The sequence below is a fragment of the Tamandua tetradactyla genome, chromosome 16, assembly GCF_023851605.1.
Source record: "Tamandua tetradactyla isolate mTamTet1 chromosome 16, mTamTet1.pri, whole genome shotgun sequence".
NCBI lineage: Eukaryota > Metazoa > Chordata > Mammalia > Pilosa > Myrmecophagidae > Tamandua > Tamandua tetradactyla.
In genome coordinates, this window is record NC_135342.1 from 39,519,703 (window position 1) to 39,534,445 (window position 14,743).

General features: G+C 44.2%; 1 long non-coding RNA gene across 1 annotated transcript in view; it reads right to left on the minus strand.

Annotated features, from left to right (window-relative positions):
- LOC143660270 (uncharacterized) overlaps window positions 1-12,954 on the minus strand; it is a 37,181-nt gene extending 24,227 nt beyond the window's left edge. Inside the window, exon 1 of the long non-coding RNA XR_013163907.1 lies at window positions 12,564-12,954. This is a non-coding gene — a long non-coding RNA (uncharacterized LOC143660270). The remainder of the gene's footprint in view (window positions 1-12,563) is intronic.
- Window positions 12,955-14,743: the final 1,789 nt, after the last annotated feature.

A 14,743-nucleotide genomic window follows, 5' to 3' on the forward strand; every position in this document is an offset into this window, starting at 1 on the left:
TGCCCAACTCCATATGCTCCCCAAACAGCCCACACTGTCCTTGAATTTAACAAGGTGCACATGAAGTACCCCAGAGCTTGGCACAAGGGTTTGACTGCTTTAATGGGAACTGTGAAGAGGGACTTCCCCAAGCTTCTCCATGCTCATGAAGGTGATGTATAGACCCTCATCACTGTACGTGCCATTCCAAAATAGCTTTGGATAAATGAAACTGATGTAACAGTCAGGAAAATTAAGTTCCAATCTCAGATGTATTTTGACTCATGAAATGATTCAATTCGCTTAACCACTGTGAATCTCAGATGACTCTTCAGCTGTACAATGGGAGTAACAAACCCCACCAAATCTACTCTGGGGACTACAACACCATGACAAGCTCATGTGACAATTTATCATAGCAACATTGCACCGCATGTTTACTATTTATAAGGCACCCTTGGGACGATTTCTCAACAGCGCCAGCAGCACGATCAAAAGTTTCTCAGGAAACTAAGTATAGAACTGCCATACAATCTGGCAATCCCGTTACGAAGTATATACTCAGAAGAACTGAAAGCAGGGACACCAACAGGCATTTGCATACCAATGTTCATAGCGGCATTATTCATTATTGCCAAAAAATGGAAACAGCCCATGTCCAGCAACCGATAAGTGGATAAACTGTGGTATGCACATATGATGGAAGATGACATGGCTGTAAGATGGAATGAAGTCCTGGTGTGTGAAACAACATGGATGAATCTTGAGGACATTATGCTGAGCAAAATAAGACAGACACAAAAGGACAAATATTGCATGGTATCACTGATATGAACTAATTACAATGATCAAACTCTGGGAATTAAAATCTAGAGTATAGGAGACCAGGAGAAAGAAAGGGTGCTGAGAAAGTACAGATGATGCTTAAAGTGTACAGAATTTTTAATAAGGTTGACTGGAAATGGATAAAGGTGATGGTAGTATAATGTGGTAAGTGTAATTAATAGTGCTGCGTGTGAGTATGGTTGAAAGGGAAAGTCTAGGGTTGTGTATGTTCTAGAAGGAAAGCTGAAGAATGAAACAAAATCTGTTGTGGATAATTACAGTGGTTAATTATACAAATATAAGAAAGTTCTTATATGACCTAGAACAGAAGCACATCACTATTACAAGATGTTAATAATAGAGCACTATATGGGAAAAATACAATTAATGCAAATTAAGGACAACAGTGAACAGTAACACTGTAATATTCTTTCATTAATTGTAACAAATGTACTACACCAAAGCTAAGCATCAGTAATAGGGAGGTATAAAGGGTATGGGATTTTTTTCCTCTCAGAGAAATGAGAATGTTTTCCAATGGATGGTGGTAGTGAATGCATGACTCTGTGATTATACCAAGAGCTGTCGATTGTACACTTTGGATGGTTGTGTGGTGTGTGAATAAAATGATTTTTGAAAAGAAGGGGAAGGAGGAGGGGAAGGAGGACTGGAAGGAAAAGAGGAAGAAGAAGAAAACTGTAAAGCCAAAGACAGACTTCCTGAGCCTTTCATTCCAGGTATTCCAGATGGCATGGAAAAAGCTGTCAAGAGAATTCACTCTATTGATTGATGGCTGCACTAGTGGGAGAACAAATTCATGCTTTTAGATTATGTTAATTATGGTATTTACTACTAACACACCTCACTATTATATAATACACACACGTTGTATTCCTCATCTTAGAATCAGCATTAACAATGACCAGCTTAGAACATTCCTTCTTGCATTAACTCAATACAGATTGAGTGCCTAGCATGTAGAAGGCACCTTGTTAGTCCCTGATTAGTATTTATGGAAAGAAAGAATAAACCTTAATCTTTTATACAGTATTCTGAGCACTAGTATTACACACCTCATACTTTCCCTTCCCTGTTCCTTTCTCACTCTCTAGTGCTCATAGGAGTATTGGTTTTAACATTGCTCAGCTGTAGGGCACAGTCACAGTGAAAAATGTTCTGACATGCAAGCAAGCAGTATCGGTATGATCTTGCTTTTAACGTGGGCTCTCTGAATGAGTTACCTGCTCAACTCACTTCCCTTCTCCTGGCCTCAGATTTCTCACCCAATAGTGAAGAACCAGAGGTAGGTCTTTTCCACGGTTCTCCAGCTCTACCATCTATCGCATCACCCTACACATCTATAATCAGCGTCACCTGCTTGTTGCAAGGAGCTTGTCATAGAGCAAATCATCATCCACCACAGCCAAGCAAAGTGAAGGTGTAGCAGCCACACCTGCGCCAGGCTGCTGGGACAGGTCACTGGAGGAGGGACAGAGGATCAAAAACCAATAAAAATGCTGTCAATATAAAAGGATAAAAGACTAGGCCAAACTGAAAAAAAAACGTACACACTGTAATGCTAAAAATATAGAAAATATGAAACTCTATCAATTCTAATATGATAAAATAGTAGAAATTATGTCATAGCTGTAAGCAGCAGAAACCCATCTAGACTAATTCAAACAGAAAGACAGTTCAGGGGCTTGGAGAAACAAGAGTGGAAGTAGCGTAAACATTGCCCCAGGTCACACCACAGAATGGCTTGCCACACCCACAGAGGCTGGACACCATCATCACCATCATCACTGCCATGGCGGCCACCAGAAATCATTTGTGCTAAAACTGCCAAGACTTCCACAGAGAGAGCACCCTCCGGCTCCCACTTGTTCGTGGGTGGGCACATCTAACTGGCAGTCCCTAGGCTTGCCTGTGCCCTCGCTGCAAGGGAGTCAGGGAAGGCAGAGGCTCCTCCTTCAGTTTCTACAGACAGACACAACATGGGGAGGGGTGATGTAGACAGAGGAAGAATTCAGATGCTGGGTGATCAATAAGGAAAACCAGTATTTTGCACAGGCATTTGGAGAAAGATGGGGGACGGGGGTGAGTATGGTTCACAGGGACATGGCAACATTGGATTAGTTGATGGTATTGGAAAAAAATCTGCCTTACTGTTGCTATCCTAATTTTTACTATTCTAATATCTAACTGCTGTTCTTCTAATATCATTTTGCAGTTAAGCCACTTTTTAACAATGGCACAAAATAAGAGAGAAAAGGACCAGTCATGTAGACTCTGCCCTTGAGGCCTGGTACATATCAAGTGCCCTGAGAAACACGGGCTGATTGCCCAGTGCCTGCATCAGTCTCAGAAGGCGAAAGAGGCTTATCATCTTTGCCTGTTCAAAAACCTCTGTTACAACCTGGCAAAGGAATTGTGGAAACTGCTGCAAAGAGTCAGAAAGGACAGGGAATTGGAGAAACATGACAAATATTTTTTCCATGCTCTCAAATACCAGAAAGTTCACTGAAATGGATGGCTTTCTCTATTTCATCATGAAAACAGCCCAAGAGACATGTGGCAGCTCACTGTGTGTGCTTTGAGTGGCCTTTCCTGCCATGGGCAGGAGCCTTCTGAAGCACACATGCCAGCTCCATTCTGCAGCCTTGGACTCTGAAGGACAAACTCCATTAACTTTCTCTCCGAGTTTTGCATTGCCAAACAGAACTTTTGGTCAACCCCTTTTTAGTCCCGGCAAGCTCACTTCCTCAGGGACCTCCAAAGACAGCATTGCCGCTTCCAGCTGCTCCGCCTTTGGAAATGGTCTTTAGAATCATCTGAAAGAGAGCACTTTATTAAGTGTGCACACAGTGAGATTCCCAGAGGCTTTGTCCTAGGCGCCACTAGAAAATAAGTTTGAGGAAAAGATGTTGATTCTTCGGAGCAGAGGTATAATGTGACCACGTAATAAGTAGCGAGGCCCTTGTATGGCCCATAGGAGGCAGCTGAGAACAAGATACAATAGAAGCTCTGTGAGGTGATGGGTTTCTCTCACTGACTTTGGGATAAATCCAGTGATGAGGCTGATGGGCAGGACAGAAGGAGGCAGGCGGTTTATGTCTTCTTTCTCCTACCAGCAGCAGAGAAGAGAGGGCTGCGTAGAACTGTGAGGACAGGAGGTTTGGGCTCAAGTCCTGTGACCACCTGGGGAGCTTTTTAAAAGAATCTGAGACCTTATACTGCATTTGAAGGGGTCGTACCCTCCTATCCCCGTTCAACTGCAACCTGCATAGGCCAAGAGAGGCTACACACCGAACAGCTTGCCAAGAGTACCCCTGCCTGGTTTCCAAGAACAGCTCAGAAGAGCAGAGGTGAGATTCTGCAGGGCCATGTGTGTCTCCAGGCCAGTCATACATCTTCCTGCCACCCCCAGAGCCCTCCAGCGCTGAGCAAAATCCATGTTTCATTAACACCAAGATTATTCATAGCTCCCTAATGCATTCTGTAAACCAGGAGGGCCTCAGATTAAATCATGGAAATGTGAGGACAGAGCCTAAAGCCGCAGTGGGGCCAGGCTTGGGCCAGCAGCCCACGTGGGGAGGGATGGAAGGTTCTTGGCGCCAGCCAACGTTTCTCCCTTTTAGCCATGATGCCAGAAATTCGACTGCTGCATTTTCATTTGGTCAAAGATATTTTAAAACTTCCCCTTTAAGAATCTGAAAGTTGCTTAGAGCCAGTATTTCTCGAACTGTAATATACATACAAAACCTGGGAATTCTGTTAAATGCAGAATTTGATCCTGCAAGTCCAGATTGGGGCCTGAGACTCTGTGTCTCTGAGGTCTCAGGTGATGCTGGTGATTGTTGGTGCTGGACCACGTGTGCATCTTACACAAACACGTATACTTATACACATACTCATGTATACTTTCACACACAAAAAAAACCACACACACACATGCACTCGTGTATTTTCACATGCACATACACATTCACATACACACTCACATGCACACACAGACACACTCACACACACTTTCACATACACACCTTCCAAAGTGCTAATCCTGGGAACTGAAATTTCATATTTTACATGCATATATAAGCTCCTTCAAAAAGAGAGAGACACTAATATTTCATAATTAAGAACTTAGAAGTTCAGAAACACAAACCATTCATCTAGTGGAAAGAGACAGAAAACAACATCTTTAGAAAATAAAGAACTCTTATTCTGAAAGGAAAAAAGTTTGAAAATTTAGCTTGTCCTGTTATAACAGGAAAACTTTTTGTTTTAAATTTAAGTTTCTTCTTCCCATCAGTTCCTTACAAATGGCATTTACAGTGCTTCCTGGAGGCACAGATAATCAGAGTAGACTTGGGATGCTGCCACTAATATATAATCACAGCCCATTGCTATTCTATACCACTTTATTTTCTTCCACATGGAAAGGCCAGCAAAGGCTGATATTCTGTTGCTGGTGAGTAATTGGTAATAAAGAGTAGAAAGAATGAGTAACCCAAGGAGAGGCAAAGGCGCAGCTTCACTACTCTGAAATATGATGTGGATTTATCTGAAAATGTAGATCCTAGAAGATAATGGGATTATTAGAGAGTTGATGAGGTTCTCTTTTCCTCTCTGACAAGCGCCTACATGCATCTCCAGGCGTTCCTCCTCACTCGCACGCGCACACACACACACACAACCACCACCACCGTGAAAACAGCTGACCCAGAGGGATGTGGTCAATGGCTGAAGCATCTACATAAAGTTGAACCCAACTTCCTGACTCCACCAAGGCTGTCTCTCCAGTTCAGCCCAGTGCTCTGCACTCCAGGAAGGCAGGCTCAAGGGAAGTCCCACGCCTGCCATGGCCAGTGAATAGGGCTCCTCTCTGAAATGCTGGCAGAGCCTGCAGAGGGTTAGGAAATCCAGGGTTGTGTTTGGCTTTGAACTAGAAGCGGACATTCTAATGTCCCAAGCCCACCACCATGGGCCCAATGTTCAAATGAACAGATCGAGGCGGCCACAGCAATTTGGAGAGTCCTGCATTGCATGGGGAGGGGGAGCCCAAACTATAAGGCCCCAAGGGCTCAGCCTTCTCTGAGATTTCCCAGTTCTCATAGCCATGTCTTTAGGGTCCTGCCAAAGCACTAAAATACTGGTGCCCTAAATGCCTCTGAGGTGGATGTGATTTTAAATCACAGCCCCATAGCTCTGGGAGGTCAGAATTCAATTTCATGTGGCCTATCAATCCATCCTGGATATCGCCATCTGCTCCTATAGTCTGGGCTGCTCAGAGTGATAATCTGGCAGGAGTAACCCCCCACCCAGCACAGGTGCATGCACTCAAACTCCCCCACAAACGTGGACCCTCATTCACTCACACACACACACACAGAGCCACTAACATCCATACACACACTTACATTCATACCCTCCAACTTATAGAGCCACCCATCCTCACATAAATATACACTCACACAGACCCACACAACACAGGCACAATCACAAATGCAGATTTCACAGCAAAACACACCTGGAGACGCAAACACATGCACATGCACATCTCATCTCTCCAACATACAGAATACATATTCTTTACCCTGCCTGCCACACAAACCACATACACACTGACATACCCGGTACTCAATAAAGCCACACAGTACTAAATAAATCAGCCTAGGCCTCTGAAATAGAACAAGGAGAGCTTTTTTAAGGCAAGAGCTTCAGCTTCCAAACAAAACCAATTAATGCTACAAATAAAAGTGTTATGAATAAATCTGTTTCGTGTACAGTTTTACTGGGTGTGGATTTAGAGATGGGAAAACATAATTCATTCCCCGCAGGTGCCCCGGCTTCTGGGAAAGCCTCCCTACCTGCCTTATCACCAGGGCCAGGTAGGATCCTGCCTTCCATCCCTGAATCTTAATGCCTGTATCACTCACGAGGAGCATAAACCCTGGGAGAAGAAATCCAGGCCCTAATTACAAGGAAGACCAAAGACAGAGATGGAGAGGGAAGCTGTAAGGTGAAAGTCAAGAGGGGAGTGAAACCAAGACAGAGAAAGAGCTGGGGATAAGAAATAGGTAAGAAGGCAGAGGGAGAATCATAAGGAGGGAGGTCAGAGACCTCTAGGAAATGAGAGGAAGGCTGTGAGCTGGACAAAAAGCATGGGAAACACCCAACATCCACCCCTCCACACGGGCAGGAAGTATGCCGGTGCGCACACACTGACCTGTAGAGGATGTGAAAGGCAGAGAGGCTGCCACAGTGGAAGACAGAGAGAGCCAAAGAAATGGTTGTCCCTCCCCCATGCGCCATAGTCTGTTTTCCTGAAGTCACACTGCCCTCTTGTGGGCTTTTCGGACAAAATTACTAAAGCCTGTTGCTTTTCACAGCCAAATCCTTTACCCTGAGATACAGATGAAAACACACCATTTATTATTTTTTTAAATCAAAGCATAGTTAAAGTAAGTACTGCATGTAAAAGTGTAAGATCAAGTAAAATGAGGTGAAGCATCGATAATATTAAAATGAGGGGGAGGTGGTGGAGAGGAAAGAGAATATGAAGCAAATATTAACATCTGTTAAATCAAAATCCTACATATGCGGACATCTGTTACATTATTCTTCCTATATTTTGTAATGTTCCGTAATTCAGAATAAAATTAAGGAGTAAAAGTAAAATGTTAAAAGGGTCTATGGCGGGCCACAGTGGCTCAGCGGCAAGAACGCTTGCCTGCCATGCCAGAGGACCCGGGTTCAGTTCCCGGTACCTGTCCATGTAAAAAAATAAAAATATTAAAAAAAAAAAAAGGGGGTCTATGGTTAATCCCACTCTTAAAGAGAGACAAATTTGAAAAATGAACATCCCATAATTTATCACCCCTTCAGTAAACATTGTCTGCTATTAATCCTTTACCTTTCCCTGCACCCATGGAACAAGTGCTTTGCAATTCTTCCTAACAGAAGCAGAGCGCACTTCCTCCCCCTTGACTTAGCCTTGGCCATGCGCTTGCTTTGGTGGATGGGATGTTAGCAGAGCCAAGCAGGGACTTAAACTGTGCTGTGTAGTTGTGTTTCTGACATCGCCGTGAGAATGGGGAATACCATTCCCCAGCTAGCTCCCTATTTGAGGAAGATGAGAGACCCAGGGAACAGACCTGAAATCAACCTGAAGCTTGGAGCCAAAGCCAACTGACTGCAGCCTGAATCACCAATCAACTTGAAGATGACGGACAATAAATTGTGTTGTCACTGAGTTTTGAAGCTGTTACGCAGCATTATTGCGGCAATAGCTTACCTAATCCCCACCCCCGCCTTCCCCATTGCCACCACCTGTCCCACCCTAGTCTGCTGTGGAGGTCTTCTACCTGATGCCTGTTTCTTGTTTTCACATCCAGCCCATCTGCCGCTAAGCTGATCTTCTTAAACTCCAATTCTGACTGTGCCACTTTCTTGCTCAAACTTCCTTGGCAATCCAATCTCCTGACTCAACCTCTGGAAAATCCAGCTGCCACTGCTCTCATCAATGCTCCACTCCCAACAAACTCTTCTCCTTTCTGTGGTCCACTTCTGCTCCTCACATTCTCATGTCATGCCTTTGCTCACTGTATATGCTTTACCTGGAATGCCCTCTCCATTCTCAATGAATTAAAAACTTCCTCTAAAACGTTATTCAAGTCCCATCCCTTCTGAGGAAGTTTCCTTCTGAAGTGCATGGCTCCTATTTTTCATCCCCATTGAGCACCATTTCCTTGGGGACTAATCCATCCTCTAATCTCCATCTTTACAATTTGAGTGGTATTTAGCAAATATTTTCAGCTCCAGTGGTAGTCTGTGACCAATGCTTGGCCAATGTGGAAAGGAATTCTACCTCCCTGGCCAGTAGTTGGTTCAGGAAAGTGCATGTGATTCCATCAGAGCCTTGAATTTTTGCTAGAATTGTTGAGAAGGAAAAGTTCTCTTTGGTCTGGAGAACATAGCTTTGGAGCTGGAGATGGTATTTGAGACCATATGGGGATGTTGGCCTGAGAATGAAGACAACACAGAGGAAAGCAGACAAGATGGAAAAAGGCAGATTCCTGATGAGATCCTGGAGCCTGTATATCTAGCCCTGCCTGAAGCAAACTCTCCCTCTGGGCTTTCTGGTTTATAAGCCAATATATTCCCTTTAATCACTGGATCTTTGCCACTTGCAGCTAAGGCAGGCCTGCCTGATGCATCCTGGCAGTTCTGTGCATAGGAATCTCCCTGAACCCCTCAGCGCTGAGCACTAAGCTCTCTCCAGATTACAGTTACCAAGTCCAGCATAAGTCTGAATAGTCTGGAAATGAGAAACAGAGAGCCCTGCTAACCATCTCCTTAAGCTTATATACATTGTCTCCCCAGCCAGACTGGGAGCTCCTTAAGGTCAGGGGCCTTATCTCCTTGTTTATCTCTTTATATGCCACGCGCCTCATCAATGCCAAGCAGAGTCCAGCACATAGCACATGCTCAAAAATTTATTTGCTGATTGGCAGGGTTTCCTATACCAGGTTGGTTTTGCTTTGTTTTTTTAAATGAGGCAGACTCATGCTGTTTTTCAAGATATTTGGAGGTGGCCCTGATACCACTGAAATCCCCTAGCAGATCTGCACCTCTAGTTGAGACTCTATTGATGCCCCCAGACAATGCTCCCTACACACACACATGTACACACTCAGAGGCTTTTTTCCTAGGATCTCTTTCTCTCTCCCGTGTCAACTGAAACCGAGAGGTTATACAGAAATTTCCACCAAAGGGAGCAGTGAATCAAATTAACTCTCTGATAATTATAAATCTTCCTGCTCCCTTTCAAAAAACATTAATTAAATGTTTTAGTTATTTTGCTCTGGCAAACTGTTACTGTGAAGTCACTCTTGGTTCCACTTTGGAGAAGAGAATATTTCACAGGTGGCTCTGCTTTTAACTGCATCCCAGCAGGGATTACCTTGTTGTCCCTTCGCCTGACATGATCAGACAGCACAGGCCTGGGTTTGTTGGGTCATTGGCTGCTGATGACTAGGATTTGTGCTTGTCAATGACTCCTGAGAGATGGGTGAGAACCAGGGGCCTCTGCCATCAGTCCTTCCTACCCACTTCCCGCCACCCCTACCCCAGGCAGCTCAGGGCAGCTGAAGTGGAGGAAAGGAGTAAAGGCTCACTCAGATACTGTGTCCAGGCTGTTATTGTCCTCCAGCTCCAAGGACCCTGAGGAATTAGTGGCCCGATTTGCTCCCCTCATAGGAATGGCAGAGGAACCCAAGCTTGCTACCCCAGGGTCTCTCAGGTCTGCCTTTGAATTAAGCAAATAACAGAGCTCTTCTTCCAGAATGTCAGGATCTCAGTAGCAACCTCATCCTTCACTGGCCTCTGTTCCAAGGGCTTCAGACCTGTGACTGTGCAAATGAAGACTGGGCAAGGGTAAAGACTAACCTGGGGCACAGAATGCACCGTCTGCCCCAATCTCCCAGCTGGTCAAGGCTATGGGGGAAGGCATGCAGCCAGGACGAGATGCAAGAATTTCCTTAAAACCAAGAAAAAGAGAGCAAAAATGCAGAGGATAGAGGAGGGTAAGAAAGATGGAGAGAAAAGACAAAGAAAAAAAGAAAAGAAAGTAAAAGGAACTTGAATTGCCAAATAGTCCTTAAATAATTCAAGTTTCCAAACAAATCATGTATTCTTGACACTGTGTCTGAAAAATACCTTTTGCATAAAAGTAAAAGGGCCCTTGAGCATGTGTTTCTACCATAGATTCCAGCGGCAAGGCAAGATATATTTAAGAGAGAGGCAGACGTGGGAAGAATTTTAGTTCTCTCAATTTTGCAATGGGAGTGATGAATGGAATTGGAAGTCATCTGTCTTGCTTCTCCTTATTTCCAGCCATTTATTTCACTAAATTAAAAAATAAAACTTTTGCTTTTAATATCGTTTAACCATCTTCAAGCAAAGAGATGCCTTTTCTTGCCAGAATCTGCTGGGCTTCCCTGATGAGAAAAAAACAGAGGCCACAAAGATCCCCACTCCCAAAGTCCTTACGCTTTCAAATATCTTATTTTCAGGGTACAGGAAAAGAGTAAGCAGGTCATTTTGCAGAAAACAAAACTTCATAAGGTTCTGAACGGAACTGGACAATGCACAGTGGAAGTACTAACTGGGAAGCCGTGACAATGAAACCTCCGAACTCTGGCGTGAGCCAGCTGGGGTGGAGGGTCAGGGTGGTGGCTTGGCCCTCAGCGAGTTGCCCAGCCTCCTGACTGTCATTCTATCTCTTTGAACCTCAGAATAGACTATACTTCTAAAGACCTTTCTAACTTAAAAACTCCACCTCTGAAAAACATAAAATATGATGAAATGATGTTATGACAAAAGTAAAACTCTACGCTCTGACTCCTCATTTAGTGCTCTTTCTGCTACATGGATTTCTGCCTTAGCAAAATATGTAGTTCACCTGCTGATATGGACAGATAGCCACAGTGTCCTGAAGCTGGGCCCTGTCTGTGCAGGCCATGTCCTGTGGTTTATGTTTTTTGGCCTCGCATCCCATATTAACTTTGTCAGCTTTTTTCAATACATCACAAAAAATGGGCAGTGAGAGACATTTTTCAAATTGCACTGGGTGTTCAGTATTTTTATTTGCTAAGTCTGCCAACCCTGGTAGCCTAGAGCTCAGCCCTTCTATTGCTGGGAGTCTTAACCCACCTTGACCAGCACTGGTCTATACATAACAATGTGGCTGGCATTTACTGAGCTCTTACTACATATCTAGAACTGACATTTGTTAAAGACTTACTGCATGCTTGACACTGTGCATATTCCATTTAACCTTCATCATAACCCTATGAGATGGTTAAAATTATTCTCATTTAACCAATAAGAAACTGAACATACATTGATTAAATGACTTCCCGAAGTCCATGCAGCTAAGAAAGTTCTGAGGTCAGCCTTCCAAACCACACAGCCAAGGGGCAAAACTCTAAATCGGAGGCCATGTGGGTGCTTAACCCAGAGGCCATGAAGAGAGTGGAAATCTTAAAAACTGGTTGTAAAGTGGGGCCCTCTCTTTTGGTTATTAGGGTTTTGACTTAACAAATCCCTCAGCAGAACCCCTATCTGGAGCAGCTCTGAGGGGGTTGGTAAAGGTGATATGGCCAAAGAATGGGACCTGGAATTAGTAAAGCCCACTGGAGTTAGGGGCAGGCTAGGAGAAAGAGGTAAGAAAGCATGAACCCACGGAGACTGGAGCCATAGAGGTGCACTGGTGGGGAGGAACAAAGTGCATTTCTTAGATATCCTGGAGTTGGGAAGGGATCTTGTTGTGAGAAAATATCTTGAGCAACGCTGACTCCTCCATCAGACTGTGGTAAGGGACCATGCTAGCATGGCCTGCCACCTTTCCTTGGGACCCACAAATGCATCCTGGGCTCAGGACCAGATGTCCCATTTGAGGACATAAAACATCCTTTAGTAGATAAGAGGGACAGCCAGTACATTCCTTCCCCTACTGTCATGAGCATCTACAAATATTCACTGATTAAAGTGAGCATGTTTTAAGAAATAAAAAAATAAATAAAGTGAGCATGTTTTATGGCATCCAGCCCACACTCCAGTGGTATATTTGTCCCTGGTGGGAGGGAGCAGGGTTCCTCTACTGTGGCACACACACACACACACATACAAAAGAGGTATACTGTGCATAAAACATATCCTGTGTCAGCTGTCAGCCATGAATTGAGACTTACTGGTTATGAGGAACTGACTTAATATGTGGGTAAACGTTGTTCCATCAAATGCTTGTAAGTCAAGATCTTATTGGCAACAAAACTTCCAGTTCTACATCCAGCTTCTCTCCAAGCAGGCAGCAGCTGAAGAGCCAAACCAGGCTTCTCCAAGTTCACACTCCATGGGACGGCCATTGCTGTGGGGGATGGCCAAGGGGAAGAGAAGGAAGAGGGGGAGGTCATGATTGCCCTTCATGCTGGCAGAAGAGCAAAGATTGTGCTGGGAGTAAGAACAAAGGATGGATTATCTGGTCATCAGGGAAGGGCTGAGCTAGAGTAACCCATCACTACCAGCATCTCCCAGCCCTTCCCCAGTCCTCTGAGGTTTCCAACGGGCTGGAGTGAAAGGAAAGTTGCCTCAGGAAGGATAAACATACAATATACACACACATACATACATGCTTAAATACACCTAGACACAGACACACAGAAATGCATACATGCATGCTTACACACACACTGAGACACACATACCACACAAGTACACAGACTGATACATCATGCATGCAAACAGAAGAAAGTATAGAAAATAATCATCTGTTAAAAAATAAGAAAATTTAAAAGAAGAGCCCTCCAGTGGGGACTGGAAATTTTTATTGGATTCTCTAGGCTAAATGTTAAAAAAATTAATAACAAATTCCAGAGCAGGAAGACAGCATAGGGCTCATCTGGTCTCATATCCTCATTTACAGCAAGTAAAGTGAGACTAGAAGAAGAGAAGGGGATAGTCAAGGTCACTCATAGTCAAAGGTACAATCTGTTATGGTGCAATTGCTGACACTAGTCATCAGATAAGAGTTTTCTTAAAGATAATGAACACTGAACATATATATATCACCCCACACAGTGAAGACTCTGCCCAAGATCATTTAAAGCATGTAAGGTTCTGCTCCCTGCCCAATCCTGGGCCCCAGGAAAGCATACTCCCAAGAATGCAAGGAAGATCTAAAAGAAGACAAACAGCTCTGACCTAAGGCTCTGAGTAAAAGATAATGCTATTTCAAATTCATAGACTACTGGAAGGAAGCCAATTGCAGCATTCAGAAAAGACTTGTACATTTTTGGTAACCTTGTCATCTGCTTTATTTGTACGTAGATAGGATGCTCCCTTCCTGATATACTTTGGGGGACACCATGCTGCAGTGTTCCCCAAGAGTGTCTAAGTTTCCACCATCAAAGACTTACTGTCAGGAGCTACCCTTTCCAGACATCCTTCTAAGGGTTTGGTGGGTTGAAATGTGTACCCCGTTTGGACTTTTCTTTGTCATGGTTCATACTCTGTTGGGTGTGCACCCATTGTAAAGAAGAGCTATTAATGATGTTACTTCAGTTAAGACGTGGCCCAATTGGGCTTTAATCCAGATTACTGGAGTACGTTATAAATAGAGTGAAGGTCATTTGGAGAGAAAAGCCACAGAGAGTGGCCAGAAGTTGGAAGTCAATGGAACCTGGGAAGAGAAGGGGAAAGATGCCACCATGTACATTTGTCAAATGACAGAAAAGCCAAGACCAAGTATTGCCAGAGCCAGTCCCAGGATATCCAGTCCCAGGATGTTCAGGAAGAAAGCATCACTCTGCCGATGCCTCAATTTGCAACTTCTCTTAGCCTCAATACCATGAGCCAATAAATTCCTGTTGTTTAAGCTAAACCATTAAATAGTATTTGTTTTAGGAACCAGGAAACTAAAGCAAAGGGGATGCCCTGGCAGTGCCAGCAGAGCATTTGTGTGTGTGTGTGGGGGGGGGGGCGGGGGTGTGCATGGTCCAGGAAGGCAGAGCCTTTTAAGGGAGAGAATGTAGACAAGTACAAGGACGAGGGTGGTGATGGAGTTTCACCCTGCTAGCTCAGGCCTGGTTAAAGAAGCTGGGAATGTTTTCCCTGGGGAAGAGAAGCCTCATGGCACACAGACTAAAGCAGTACTTATTGACCAAAATGCAAGCCACTCCCATAGGGGACACAAAACTCACTCAGAGGAAAACCCCTGGTCTAAAGGAACAAAGCATGGAAAAGGGATCAAACTTCTGGTGGTTACAAGAGGCAGGCTGACACCTATAGCTGGATCCACAGGAAAACAGCATCAGGTTAGAGCAAGCAAGAACTTGCTCACAGCTGATGGGTAGAGCTGTCCAGGAAAGAAACA